Raw genomic sequence first — 13,764 nt, forward strand, 5'->3', positions numbered from 1 at the left:
AGTTTTGTCTTCATTACTTTCTCTTTCTTTTTTCTTACGGGCCCTGGGATGCTGATCTTGACACTAAGGAAGCCAGGGAGAAAATGGAAGTGCGAATGGAAATTCACCTGCCTTTCCTTTGAAACCTAAAGAGGATGCAAGATCGCATCAGCGCGTGGTTTTACACTCCTGAACCTTGAATCTCAAATATAGAAACTATCATTGCAACAAACAACTGTAAGAAAAATCACATTCTTTTGAGTTTTGGTCCTTTTTATGGTAGAAATTGGTTCTTGCTATCTTAAATCCTGACCTCCATTTGGGAAGTAAGGACTAAATTGAAATGAAAATTTCTTGTTTGGTTGATACAATGGTGATTGCACTTGTAACCTCAACCAAGCACCCTCTTCCTGGAGAATGTGCCACCAAAGGTTGAATGTTTGGGAGGTTCCATTTTAGATCCTTAGGCAGGCAAACTCATTCCCTTCCTCAGAAACATTTTGAGAAGTTGCCTTGGACTGATATTGGGCCCCATTTTCTTTTTCTTTTTTTTTGACAGAGAGAATCATAAAGAAGGACAGATAGAGACAGACAGGAAGGGAAAGATGAGAAACATCAATTCTTCGTTGTGGCACCTTAATTGTTCACTGATTGCTTTCTCATTTGTGCCTTGACGAGAAGGGGGGGTTCCCTCCAGCAGAGCAAGTGACCCCTTACTCAAGCCAGCAACCTTGGGCTCAAGCCAGTGACCTTTGGGCTCAAGCTAGCAACCATGGGGTCATTTCTATGATCCCACGCTCAAGCCAGCAACCCCAAGCTTAAGCTGGTGAGCCCGCGCTCAAGCCGGTGACCTCCGGGTTTCGAACCTGGGTGTACCGTGTCCCAGTCCTATGCTCTATTCACTGTGCCTGGTCAGGCGAGCCCAATTTTTCAACTGAAATTCAGAGACTACCTGGAACTCTCAGAGATACCACTTCCTGTCTCCTCTAGCCCTAAATTACTCCTTTGGAGAAAATGCTAGAGGCCTGCTGATCATTTCCCATGGCATGAATCCCACTTATGTAGGTATACTCATCAGTTCTGAAGTCCAAAAATTCAGTTTTGCAAAAACACAGAGGTGAATAAGCCCCCAGCAACTGACTCAGATCACCAAACATACAAGAGACTGATTTACAAACCTAAATGCCAGTGCACTAATCCATAAGAAGTATTACTATTGAAGGAAGTGGACCTTTAAATTCACTGGTCAGTTTCTATCTTATTCTTTCTTATGTTGAAAGCCCTGAGAACAGGTTGAGTGCAGAGTCCATATTCAATAAATATTGATGTTTAACAAAACAACAAATTGATGTTTTGGATTGAATCCAAAGTGAGCATTTATATCTTCTTCCTTTGCTTGATTTGATTTCCACTACAGCTACAGTTTAAACACTAAGAGCAAAGCCATAGCCAGGTAGCTCAGTTGGTTAGAGTGTCGTTCTGATATACCAAGGTTGTGGGTTCCATACAAGAATTAACTAATGAATGCATAAGTAAGTGGAACAACAAATTGACATTTCCTTCTCTCTCAAATGAATAAAGAAAAACTTAAAAAAAATTAAACACTGCCTGACCTGTGGTGGCGCAGTGGATAAAGCGTCGACCTGGAAATGCTGAGATTGCTGGTTCGAAACCCTGGGCTTGCCTGGTCAAGGCACATATGGGAGTTGATGCTTCCAGCTCCTCCCCCCTTCTCTCTCTCTGTCTCTCCCTCTCCTCTCTAAAAATGAATAAAAAAAATTAAAAAAAAAATTAAACACGGAGAGCATTCTTTTTTTTTTATGTATTTTTTATTTTTCTAAGTTAGAAGTGGGGAGGCAATCAGACTCCCACAAGCGCCAGACCGGGATCCACCCGCATGCCCACCAAGGGGCGATGCTCTGCCCATCTGGGGTGTTGCTCATTGCAGCAGATGGAGCCATTCCAGCGCCTGAGGCGGAGGCCATGGAGCATCCTCAGTGCCCGGGCCAACTTTGCTCCAATGGAGCTATGGCTGCAGGAGGGGAAGAGAAACAGAGAGAAAGGAGAGGGGGAGGGGTGGAGAAGCAGATGGGCGCTTCTCCTGTGTGCCCTGACTGGGAATTGAACCCGGGATTTCCACACGCCGGGCCAATGCTCTACCGCTGAGCCAAATGGCCAGGGCCTGAGAGCACTCTTTGCTGGGATTTTTCTTTTTCTACCTAGACAAAAGCAGGGAGGTAGCTGGTTTTCGTCTAGGATTAATAGAGCTGCTTCTGAAAGCTGTACTCTCCCAGTAACTTCAAATGGGTTTTTCTACCATGTAGCCATAAGCCTCGGAGAGTTGGCTGGAGGAAGCTCCATTGAGCCATGCTGGATAAGGAGAAATATGTCTATTTTTAGTGTTTTTTTTCTCTCTAGTTCTTAGGACACTTATTTCCCAGGTGCTATATAGACTGCATGTTTGTGTCCCTTCAAAATTCATATGTTGAAACCTATTTCCCAACATGATGCTATTTAGAGGAGGGACCTTTATTTAGTAGGTAATTAGGCAGAACCCTCACAAATGGGAGTAGTGTCGATATTAAAAAAAAAAAACACAAAAAACCTCAGAGAGTTCTCTCACCCCTTCCACGATGTTAGGACAGAGCAAGGAGGCAGCCATCTCTGAACTGGGATGCGGGGATCCAGCAGACACTGAATCTGCTGTTGCCTTGATCTTGAACTTCCCAACCTGCAGAACTGTGAGAAATGCATTTCTGTTGTTTCTAAGCCACCCAGTCTATGGTATTGTTACAGCAGCTCCATAGACTAAGGCATCAGACATCTGGAGTCCATTTTTCCAGATCAGAAGCTTAAACATGACCCTGGATGTTCCTTTTTCTCTTACCGTCCAATCATCAGGTCTGTAGACTCCACTTCCTCAATATTTCTTGACACTGTGCTCTCTCCTCCATTAGTGCTACCAGCTTTATCCAAGTCGCTTTATCCTTTCTTTCTTATCTGGGCCTGGCAACAGCCTCTAATCTTGTCCAGGTCCAATCCATTGCCGACATGGCAGCTGAGTGACATTTTCAAGCACAAACGGGCCTTGTCCTTTCTCTGATTAGAATGCTTTAATGGCTCCTCACTGTCTTCTGTATATCCAAGTCCGCACTCCTTGGCCTGGTGTGCACGAGATCCTCCTCCCCTCTCCCTGGTGCACACTGTGCTGGGCCTGCTGAGCTGTATCCTGCACACACTGTGCTTTCTCTTGTCTGCACACACTGCCTCCTCTACCTTCTCCTCCACCCCCACACCTCCCACTGCCTTTGTCTGGCTGACTCCTCTTCACCTCCAGGCATCACCTATTGGCATCACTCTTACTAATCTGGGTCACGTATCCCTTCTAGATGCGCCCATACAAATCCTGGGCCACCCTATCAAGTGCACTGCCTCGTAATTGCTTGTTTGATGGTCTGATTAGCTTATGCATTGAGTTTCTTAAAGACAGAAGAACCCTGATCGCCATGGTGTTGTCCCCAGCATCTGGCACAGTGCCTGGCAAATAAGTTATAGCAACAATTGTAATGGCTGCCATTTATTAAGCATTTACTGCATGTCATGTACTGTGTTACGGGCTTTATGTGGATTATTTCATTTAATCCTTGTGGTAGAGGCTGTGATCCCCTTTCAGCAATGAAGGACTTATTTCCCAGGCGCTGTGAGCACTGCAGGAAGTGCAGGAAGACGAATCTCAGCTGTTGTTAGGTGTTGGCTCAGCTGAAGAGAAAGACCTCGGCCAAGCTCTTACTTTCCAGGGAAACCTGCATCCCAGTGACTGACCTATGGAGAATCATAATGGCCCTGCTCTTAAGGTCCAACTGAGATCAGGGCTCCCGTGCTTCCCCAGCTCCCAGCTCCAACCTCTGGGGTTGGCTGCCGCTTTCTGTGGAACTGCATCGCAGCTCAATTTTCCCCTCTGCCCATTCCTGCTTCCTGCTCTCCCTTTTACTGGCGTTGCTGTTAAGAGAATTCCCTCATAAAGCCCTGCTTGCTCACTTCTGTCTCACAGCCTGCTTTCTGAGGACCCAAACCTAGAACAGGTCCCTCAGCAAGCAGCCTTATGGGTAGGTATTAGTATGATTCGCCCTTCACAGACGAAGCAATTAAGGTTAAGAGACGCCAGTAACTTGCTCAGTGTCACAAAGCTCATGATTTGTAGAGGTGGAATTTGAATTTAGGCAACTGGTTCTAGAGCCCATGCTATTCACCAGGCACTCAATCGATAGAGTAAGTGAATCAGCCCTGGCTGGACAGCTTGGTTGGTTAGAGTATCGCCCCAAAGCACAGAGGTTGCTGTTTCGATCCCTGGTCAGGGCACCTACAGGAACAGATTGATGTTCCTCTCTCTCCCTTCCTCTCTATACAAGAACAGGTGGAAGCCTGTCTCGCTCTCTCCCTCTCTCATTTCCTCTCTATAAAATCAATAAAAAATAAACATTAAAGAAAAATGAACCCATGGGCTTAGTTCCAGTAGTCACCAAAGAAAACATTTACAAAGTTACAACTCAGAAACAAAGCTTTGTGCACATAATTTTTCTCAGTGCCGTGGAAGATGACTGTCAGCCCCGTCCATGATGTGGCCAGGCCTGGCTGACTCAGCACAGTTCACAGAGTGAGGACTCAAGCCCAGCTATAATGGTGAGTTCACAAAGGAAATGTTACCCAAAGATTTCAGTACTTACATGATTTAATCCATTTCTAATGGGACACATGAGCTGGTATAAGAGAATAGGCCGCTCTCCCCAACCTGTACAAAATGCTGATCAGTCCAAGTAATTTTGGTTTGTTTCTGGGATGTTACCAGAGATCGACACACACGGCCATGCACAGCTTCACCAGCCAGCCCCTCCCAGGAAGACCTTCCCACTACGGGCAGCCTAGCAATGGCTGGCCAGGTCCACCTGGATAAATGTATGGCCTCTCTCTAACGTCCTGATGGTCAACTGCATCGGGAGAGAATGGCCTCAGCAGTGGGTGTTAGAACAGAAAGGGAAATGGGAGATGTCTGCTCTGCTGCTATAGAGACCTCCATGATGAGCTCCAGAAATATATCCTGGTTGAGGGGGAGAGGGAAATTAATAGGGTTTAGCTGCAGAGTTTCAGATTACAGCACTAATTTTGCATCTGTTTGTTATTAAAAGTTAAAGTCCATTGACCTTGTGCTCTCTGACCTTCTGTGGCAGGTAATCCTGTACCAGGCCTCAGGGCCTTTAATCATAAACTATCTTGTTTTGCTATTTAACTGTTTATGTTCTTCCCTTAAATAATAGAGAATTCTAGCATTTAAAGCTTTTTTATTTATTTTTTAAATTCAGTGAGAGGAGGGGAGGCAGAGAGACAGACTCCCGCATGCGCCCTGACCGGATCCACCCAGCAAGCGCACTGAGGGGGATGATGTGCCCATCTGGAACATTGCTCTGTTACTCAGCAATTGAGCTCTTCTTAGCACCTGAGGCAAAGGCCATGGAGCCATCCTCAGTGCCCAGGGCCAACTCGCTCCAATAGAGCCATTGCTGCAGGAAGGAGGGAGAATAGAGAGAGAGAAAGAGAGAGAGAGAGAGAGATGCAAGAGGGGGAGGGTTGGAGAAGCAGATGGGTGCTTCTCCTGTGTGCTCTGACTGGGAATCGAACCTGGGACATCCACATGGTGAGCCAACACTCTACCACTGAGCCAACTGGCCAGGGCCTAACGCTAATCTTTTTTAAAAGGATCAGGCTCTGGGCTAAGGATGCGAGGACCCAATCTTATTTATTTCACCTAACAACTCAAGGGGGCATTAAGTCCATTGCACAGATGAGAAAACAGGCTTAGAGATGTTGTGAACCAAGTCTGTCTGATTTCACAGCCTGTAATTAACTACAAGGTTAAACACTCCCTTGCCCTTTGTTGCTTCTCTGTCGGCAGTGAGTTCTAGCTCAGCAGCTATAGTGAGTTAAATAATATTCCCTCAAAATCGTATCTACCTAGAATCTCAGAATGTGACTTTACTTTGCAGATGTAATCAAGTTAAGATAATGCCATACTGGATTAAGGCAGGCCCTAATCCAATGACTGGTATCCTTATAAGAAGAGGAAAATTTGGATACAGAGTCACATACACAGATATAATGCCATGTGACTGTGGAGGCAGAAATTGGAGGGATGTGTCTACAAGCCAAGGATTGCCAGCAAACACCAGACAGTAGAAGACCCAAAGACGGATCCTTCCCTGCATTGTCCCGACAGAACACGGCCCTGCTGAAACTTTTTTTCCATTGATTTGAGAAAAAGGAGAGAGGGAGAAAGAGAGAGAAAGATACCCTGTTTGTGGTATTTTGTTAAGGCAGCCTAGGAAACAAATAAAACAGCCTATATCACCCAATGCAAATGTCACTTATATAATCCATAGCAAGAGCTACCCTTTGGAGCATGGTTGACAGGTTCTTTCATTTGTCTCTCATCAAGCACAGCAGCTCAGAGAGGACACCTTTCCTGATTCCAGGCAAAAAAATCAACCCTCTTTCTGTTTAAGGAACTATCTCCTCTGAAAAGTACTAAACCCTCAACTCATTTGAAGTTAGACCCTTAAATGCGTATTTAAATAATGTTTTTTTTTCTTCCACCTATCCTCCAAATCCTTTTTTTCTTTCTTTTTTTTTTCAGTGAGAGAGAGAGAGAAAAAGAGAGAGAGACAGGAAGGGAGAGTGATGAGAAGCATCAATTCGCAGTTGCATCACTTTAGTTGTTCATTGATTGCTTCTCATATGTGCCTTAACCAGGAGGCTCCAACTGATCCAGTGACCCCTTGCTCAAGCCAGCGACCATGGGATCATGTCTATAATACCACGCTCAAGCTGGAGAGAGCCTGCCCTCAAGCCAGATGAGCCTGCACTCAAGCTAGAGACCTCAGGGGTTTCGAACCTGGGATCTCAGTGTCCCAGGTCCACACTCGATCTACTGCATCACTACCAGTCAGGTCTATTCTCCAAATCTTTATCTCCTTTTAATTTATTTATTGAGTTTCAGAGAGAGGAGAAACAGAGAGAAAGAGGGGAGGAGCAGGAAACTTATAGTAGTTGCCTCTCGCATATGCCTTGAACTGGGCAAGTCTGGGGCCTTGAACCAGTGACCTCAGCGATCCAGGTTGATGCTTCATCCACTGTGCCACCACAGGTCAGGCTAGCCCTGTGGTCAGCAAACTCATTAGTCAACAGAGCCAAATATTAACAGTACAACTATTGAAATTTCTTTTGAGAGCCAAATGTTTTAAACTTAAACTATATAGGTAGGTACATTCCTTATCGAGGTAGCGCCCGCACGTGGTATTTTGTGGAAGAGCCACACTCAAGGCCTTTAATTTTTTTTTATTTTTATTTTTTTTACAGAGACAGAGAGAGAGTCAGAGAGAGGGATAGACAGGGACAGACAGACAGGAACGGAGAGATGAGAAGCATCAATCATTAGTTTTTCGTTGTGCATTGCGACACCTTAGTTGTTCATTGATTGCCTTCTCATATGTGCCTTGACTGCGGGCCTTCAGCAGACTGAGTAACCCCTTGCTCGAGCCAGCGACCTTGGGTCCAAGCTGGTGAGTCTTGTTCAAACCAGATGAGCCTACGCTCAAGCTGGCGACCTTGGGGTCTCGAACCTGGGTCCTTCCGCATCCTAGTCCAATGCTCTATCCACTGCGCCACCGCCTGGTCAGGCAAGCCTTTATATCTTAAGGTCAGGTTTCAGTCATGTCATTCTGACTAAACATAAATCAATTAATAGCTTATCAAGCCAAAAATCAATAAAAAGTGATGAAAAATTAGGGAAGCGAGTTAAACATGTCTAGTTACTCATGTTCTATCATCCCAGTAAACATTTGAGAGCCTGGCTCTAGAACTATAATCATAAAGAAAATGTTTGTAGGTTTAGCCCACAAGACTCTTGTGGAAAGCTAAATTATATTACAATCTGGTAAAAGCTGTTGCAGAGATAAAATGTTCTCAGAGTCTAAAAGATGGAGCAATCAACCCAGCCTGGTGAATCTGGGAGGGCTTCAGGGAGGAGTGAATATTTGTATTGAAAAAAATTTTTCAGCCTGATGTGTGGTGGCGCAGTGGATAAAGCGTCGACCTGAAACGCTGAGGTTGCCATTTGAAACCTCTGGGTTCCCTGGTCGAGGCACATATGGAAGTTGATGCTTCCTGCCCCCCCCATCTTCATCTCTTTCTCCCCCCTCTCAAAAATGAATAAATAAAATAATTTTTAAATTGGTAATACAGGTGCATAATACAGAATTCAAAAGACACCAAAGAAACCCTGACAGGGAAGCTCCGTTGGTTAGAGCATCATCCCCATATGAGAAGGCTGTGGGTTTGATCCCCAGTCAGGGCACATACAGGAGCAGATCGATGCGTTTCTGTCTCTCTCCCTTTCTCTCCCAAATCAATCAATCAATTAAAAAACAAAAAGACACCGAAGGATTCTGTATTAGTTTACTAGGGCTGCTGTACCAACGTATCACAAACTGGTTGGTTTAGAACAGAAATCTATTGTCTAAAGACAAAGCGTCTGCAGGGTTGGTGCCTTTTAAGGACAGCAGGGAAGTGTGCCCATTGCCCGTCTCCCGGCTTCATGGTTTGCTGAGAATCACTTCAGTCTCTGCTTCCATCTTTACACAGTGCTCCTCCTGTGCCCACATGCCGCTTTGTGTTTTTTTTTGTTTTTGTTTTTTAATTTTTATTTATTTATTTTTTTTTTTTTTTACAGAGACAGAGAGTGAGTCAGAGAGAGGGATAGACAGGGACAGACAGAAGGAATGGAGAGAGATGAGAAGCATCAATTATTAGTTTTTCATTGCGTGTTGCAACACCTTAGTTGTTCGTTGGTTGCTTTCTCATATGTGCCTTGACCGCGGGCCTTCAGCAGACTGAGTAACCCCTTGCTGGAGCCAGCGACCTTGGGTTCACGCTGATGGGCTTTTGCTCAAACCAGATGAGCCCGCGCTCAAGCTGGTGACCTCAGGGTCTCGAACCTGGGTCTTCCGCATCCCAGTCCGACGCTCTATCCACTGTGCCACCGCCTGGTCAGGCCCACATGCAGCTTTGTACAGAGACATGCACACTGGACGAGGGGCCCACGATATTCCTGTGACCTCATCTTAACTGATTACATCTGTAATGAAGGTCACATTTTCAGATGTTGAGGGTTAGGATAACATATGAGTTTTGTCATAATTCAATTGATAATAGGTACTCAATGAAAAATCTCCTTCCCTCTGAGTCTCAAAGTCTCCCAGGTCTCTGCTGCAGAGGGAACCAGTATCCCCGGGTTACTGGGTTTTATTCCAGGGTCCTCCATGTATTTATTTAAAAATACTATGTGCACATTCATTCTTTCTTTCTTTTTAAATTTTATTTATTCATTTTAGAGAGGCAGAAGGAGAGAGAGAGAGAGTGAAGGGGGAGGAGCAGGAAGCATCAACTCCCATAGTGCCTTGACTGGGCAAGCCCAGGGTTTCAAACAGGCAACCTCAGCATTCCAGGTTGACACTTGATCCACTGCGCCACCACAGGTCAGCCTGTGAATGTTCTTTCTATTCACAAATGCTAGCACATCATATGCATTGGTGTCCTCCTTATTCTCTCTCTCTCTCTCTCTCTCTCTCTTTGAGAGAGAAGCAAAAGGGAGAGAGATGAGAAGCATCAATTTGTAGTTGTGTCACTTTAGTTGTTCATTGATTGCTTCTCATATGTGCCTTGATGGGGGGCTCCATCCGAGTCAGTGACCCCTTGCTTAAGCCAGCAATCTTGGGCTCAAGCCAGTGACCTTTGGCAATAAGCCAGTGACTATGGGGTCATGTGGATGATCCCATGCTCAAACTGGCAACCCTACCCTCAAACTGATGAGTCCATGCTCAAGCCAGAAGCCTTGGGGTTTCAAATCCGGGACCCCAGCATCCCAGGTCAACACTCTATCCACTACACCACCACCAGACAGGCAGCATCCTCCTTACTTTTTTCACTGAACAATACCCTTGTGAAATTTTCTACATCAGTCCATACAGACTTCCCTTATTCCTTTGAGTGGCTATATAGGAGTCCATAATTTATTTAACTGGTCCTCTGTTAATAGACATCTAGTCTTCAACTACTATCAATACAAACTATGCTACACTGTACATTCTTGGGCACATGACGTTTTGCATGAATATAGGAGTACATCTGTTAATACCTGGATGTGGAAGTGCTTGGCCATCAGACTAGTGCATTTTAAAATCCGAGATACTTTGCCAAATTGCTCTCCATGGAGGTCAGAGAAGGTTGGCCTTGCACCAGCAGTATTCACAGCTCATGCTTCCCCGCAATCCCACCGGTCTGTGTTAACTAACACCCTAACACCTGGTCTTTGCCAATTCTATACATCCCATTGTACTTTTAATTTGCATTCCTATTATGATAAGCATAATTGAGCATCTTTTCACATACTGAAGAGATATTTTGAATTCCTTCTCTTGGAACAGGCTGCACCTATCCTTTGCCCATTTTTCTACTGGAACTGAGGAAGGATGAGAAGATTTATACAGATGCAGAAGAGGGAATAGAAAAGGACACCCAGCCGATAATTGTACTTAAAGGTAGAAACTGACATTGAAAAATGGCTTCAGGAACTATCATCTCTCCAGATGCTTGAAATTTCTGGCCTTGGCCTGCTTCAAACTCCTGTCTAAGTGACAGCCTGCTCTGGAACCAAGGGGGAGCCTGGAAATTAAATTCTGGGTTTAGAATCACAAATTTGAGGTTGGACTGCGAATTGGATGACAAACCACTAGGCCTCCCCTCTGAGCTTGGGGGGCTTGATTAGGGGGTAGTGGGGAGCGGATAAGTGGGGGAAGCATGTTGTATGAATTAATAATAGGCTTGGGAGAAAGAGAAAGGTTGAAACATATGTCATACAAAGATGGTCAGAGACCAGGGGCAAAAATTCCTCCTAAGCCACAACATGCTTTTGTGTTGTTTTGTCTTTTCTTCACTGGCTAGGGCTGAGTTCAAACTAAACGAGCAGACATTTCTGTCTAAACCTGTTATTACTTTGAAAGGCATGACTGAGTATGGCTGGAGAGCTGTTTGCAGAGCAGACGATGAATCAGGGTTATGTGCTGGGTGTCTCTGCTGCTGTGTCGGCGCTGTGGGGATCAGGCAGATGCTGGTTCCACCTCCTCCTTTGTCTTCAGAGGTGCAGGAGGTTGCTTCCATCAGACCTGTCCAGTCTTGCTGTTCTATTCCTCCACTCTCTGGGGACTGATTAAATACCTCCTGACAGTGATCTCTGAGCTTGGACTGTTGGAGGATTCAGACATGGAAGAGCTGACCAGTGCCTTCCAAGATGGTAGATTCTAGTTATGGAAAAAAGACTCCTGTGAAGTTTAATTTTATGTGTCAACTTGGCCATGGTTCCCAGATATTTGATCAAACATTATTCCGGATGTTTCTGTAAAGATGTTTTTCATGTGAGATTAAGGTTTACATTGGAGGACTTTGAGTAAAGCAGATTACCCTACCTACTGTGGGTGGGCCTCATTTAATCATTTGACGGTCTAATAAAACAGACTGTGTCCCTGGAGCAAGAAGGAGTTTTGCCAGCAGATTGCCTTTGGACTCAGACAGTAACTCTTCCCTATGCCCCCAGCCTGCTTATCTACTCTGCAGGGGTTTTTTTGGTTTTTTTTTTAAGATTTTTATTGATTGATATTAGAGAGAGGAGAGAGAGAAAAGCAGGGGAGAGGGGAGAAACGGAGGAGAGGGGAAGTTGCCTCTTGTTATGTGCCTTGACCAGGCAAGCCCAGGGTTTCGAACCGGCAACCTTGGCATTCTAGGTCAACACTTTATTTGCCACGCCACCACAGCTCAGGCTCCTCTGAAGATTTTGGACTTGCCCCTCCACAATTGTGTGAGCCAATTCCTTAAACTCTCTTCCTCTTTCTCTCTCTACCTTGCTCTCTCTGACTAACACAACTACTAGGGCGCTGCATGATGGTCAAGGCAGTACTCGACTTAGCACAAGATGACAGCGAGGCTGAGAGAAGGGAGGAAGCGAGGGCCCAGCAGTCAGGGAGGCCTGGAGCAGGAACTAGAGACTCAAGCAGGATTCTGAAGCAAGGTCAAGTTTGAACGGGTGGAAGGAGGAGAAAAGCTCTTTTGAGAGGAACAACAGTGGGAGGAAATGTGTGGGGCTAGGCCCAGGCAGGGGCTGACCCTGGACACACAGGTGCTCTTAGCTCCAGCTGACTTCCCATGGTAGCTGTCACATTTGCAACTGGATGCTTGTTAATGGGAGCATGTTTAATGCCTGTCTCCCTCTTAGGTCATAAACTGGTATTTATTGAGCATACATATTCCGCACGCCTACCTAGATCAACAAGTAGGTGTTGAATAAATATATGGGATGATTAAATCTACTTTGTCCTCCTGTTGCATTATAATCTAAGGCAGAATTAATCCCCTACCTTGTTTCAAAAGGGGTCAAGAAATTGGTGATGATGGTTATATAAATGACTATTTCCCAGATGGGGACATAACTTTATTATATCCCATTTCAAAAAACATACTTGTTATAACAAATTCAATAAAAAAAAAAAGAAAAAGAAACTATAAGATTAAAAAAAAATACTTGTAAACAATTCAGACAATGCAGAAAACAGAAAACCAGAACATCTGTAGTCCCATCACCCAGAGATGAGATGTGAATAAAATAACACGAAATCACTGTTAACTGTAAAATGTGATACATTGTCTGTGCCACATTATCAGATCTTCCTTTGCTGTTTTTCCCCGTTCTTTCCCCATTGTTGAGGAAGTGACACATAAAACAGGGAGCTGGACATTCAGTAAGCAGCATTTCCTTGCTGTTAAACCAAGACCAGCATATTTACTGAGCATCTACTTGTTGTACGCAGGGACTAAAAAGCATAGGTGATGCAGAGAGAGACATGGCTTCCTTGCTTCTAACCCAGAGCTCTTCCGGGCTTTGGAGTTTCTCTGCCACTGCTTGGCTGCGGGAAGCGCGGGCTTCTGTTGTCGCTGGGCCTGAGTACACGTTTTCCTTTCCCTTCCAAGGCTGTACTGAACTAATCTCTCCAGGCATTTCTTTGGAGCCATTTCCATCTTATACAAAACGGGTTGTTAAATTTGAAAGGCACTTCTCATTTCGTTTCTTAGATCCCTCTGGAAACTCGGCCTCTCTAGATGAATGACTTTTGGGGTTACTGTTTTATGTTTAAAGATCACATTCTTCTAGGCCCTGGCCACTTGGCTCAGTGGTAGAGCGTCGGCCTGGCGTGCAGGGGTCCTGGGTTCGCATTCCCGGCCAGGGCATACAGGAGAAGCACCCATCTGCTTCTCCACCCCTCCCCCTCTCCTTTCTCTCTGTCTCTCTCTTCCCCTCCCGCAGCCGCAGCCGAGGCTCCATTAGAGCAAAGTTGGCCCGGGCACTGAGGATGGCTCTGTGGCCTCTGCCTCAGGTGCTAGAGTGGCTCTGGATGCAACAAAGCAACGTCCCAGATGGGCAGAGCATCACCCCCTGGTGGGCATGCCGGGTGGATCCCGGTGGGGCGCATGCGGGAGTCTGTCTTACTGCCTCCCTGTTTCCAGCTTCGGAAAAATACAAAAAAAAAAAAAAAAAAAAAAAAAAGGATCACATTCTTCTACTGAGCAGCAGCTACTCAGACTGACAGGCAAAACTGGTTTAGGTTTTATCACTTCTCACTAACACAAAGA

Source organism: Saccopteryx leptura, chromosome 13 (genome assembly GCF_036850995.1).
Source record: "Saccopteryx leptura isolate mSacLep1 chromosome 13, mSacLep1_pri_phased_curated, whole genome shotgun sequence".
Classification (NCBI taxonomy): domain Eukaryota; kingdom Metazoa; phylum Chordata; class Mammalia; order Chiroptera; family Emballonuridae; genus Saccopteryx; species Saccopteryx leptura.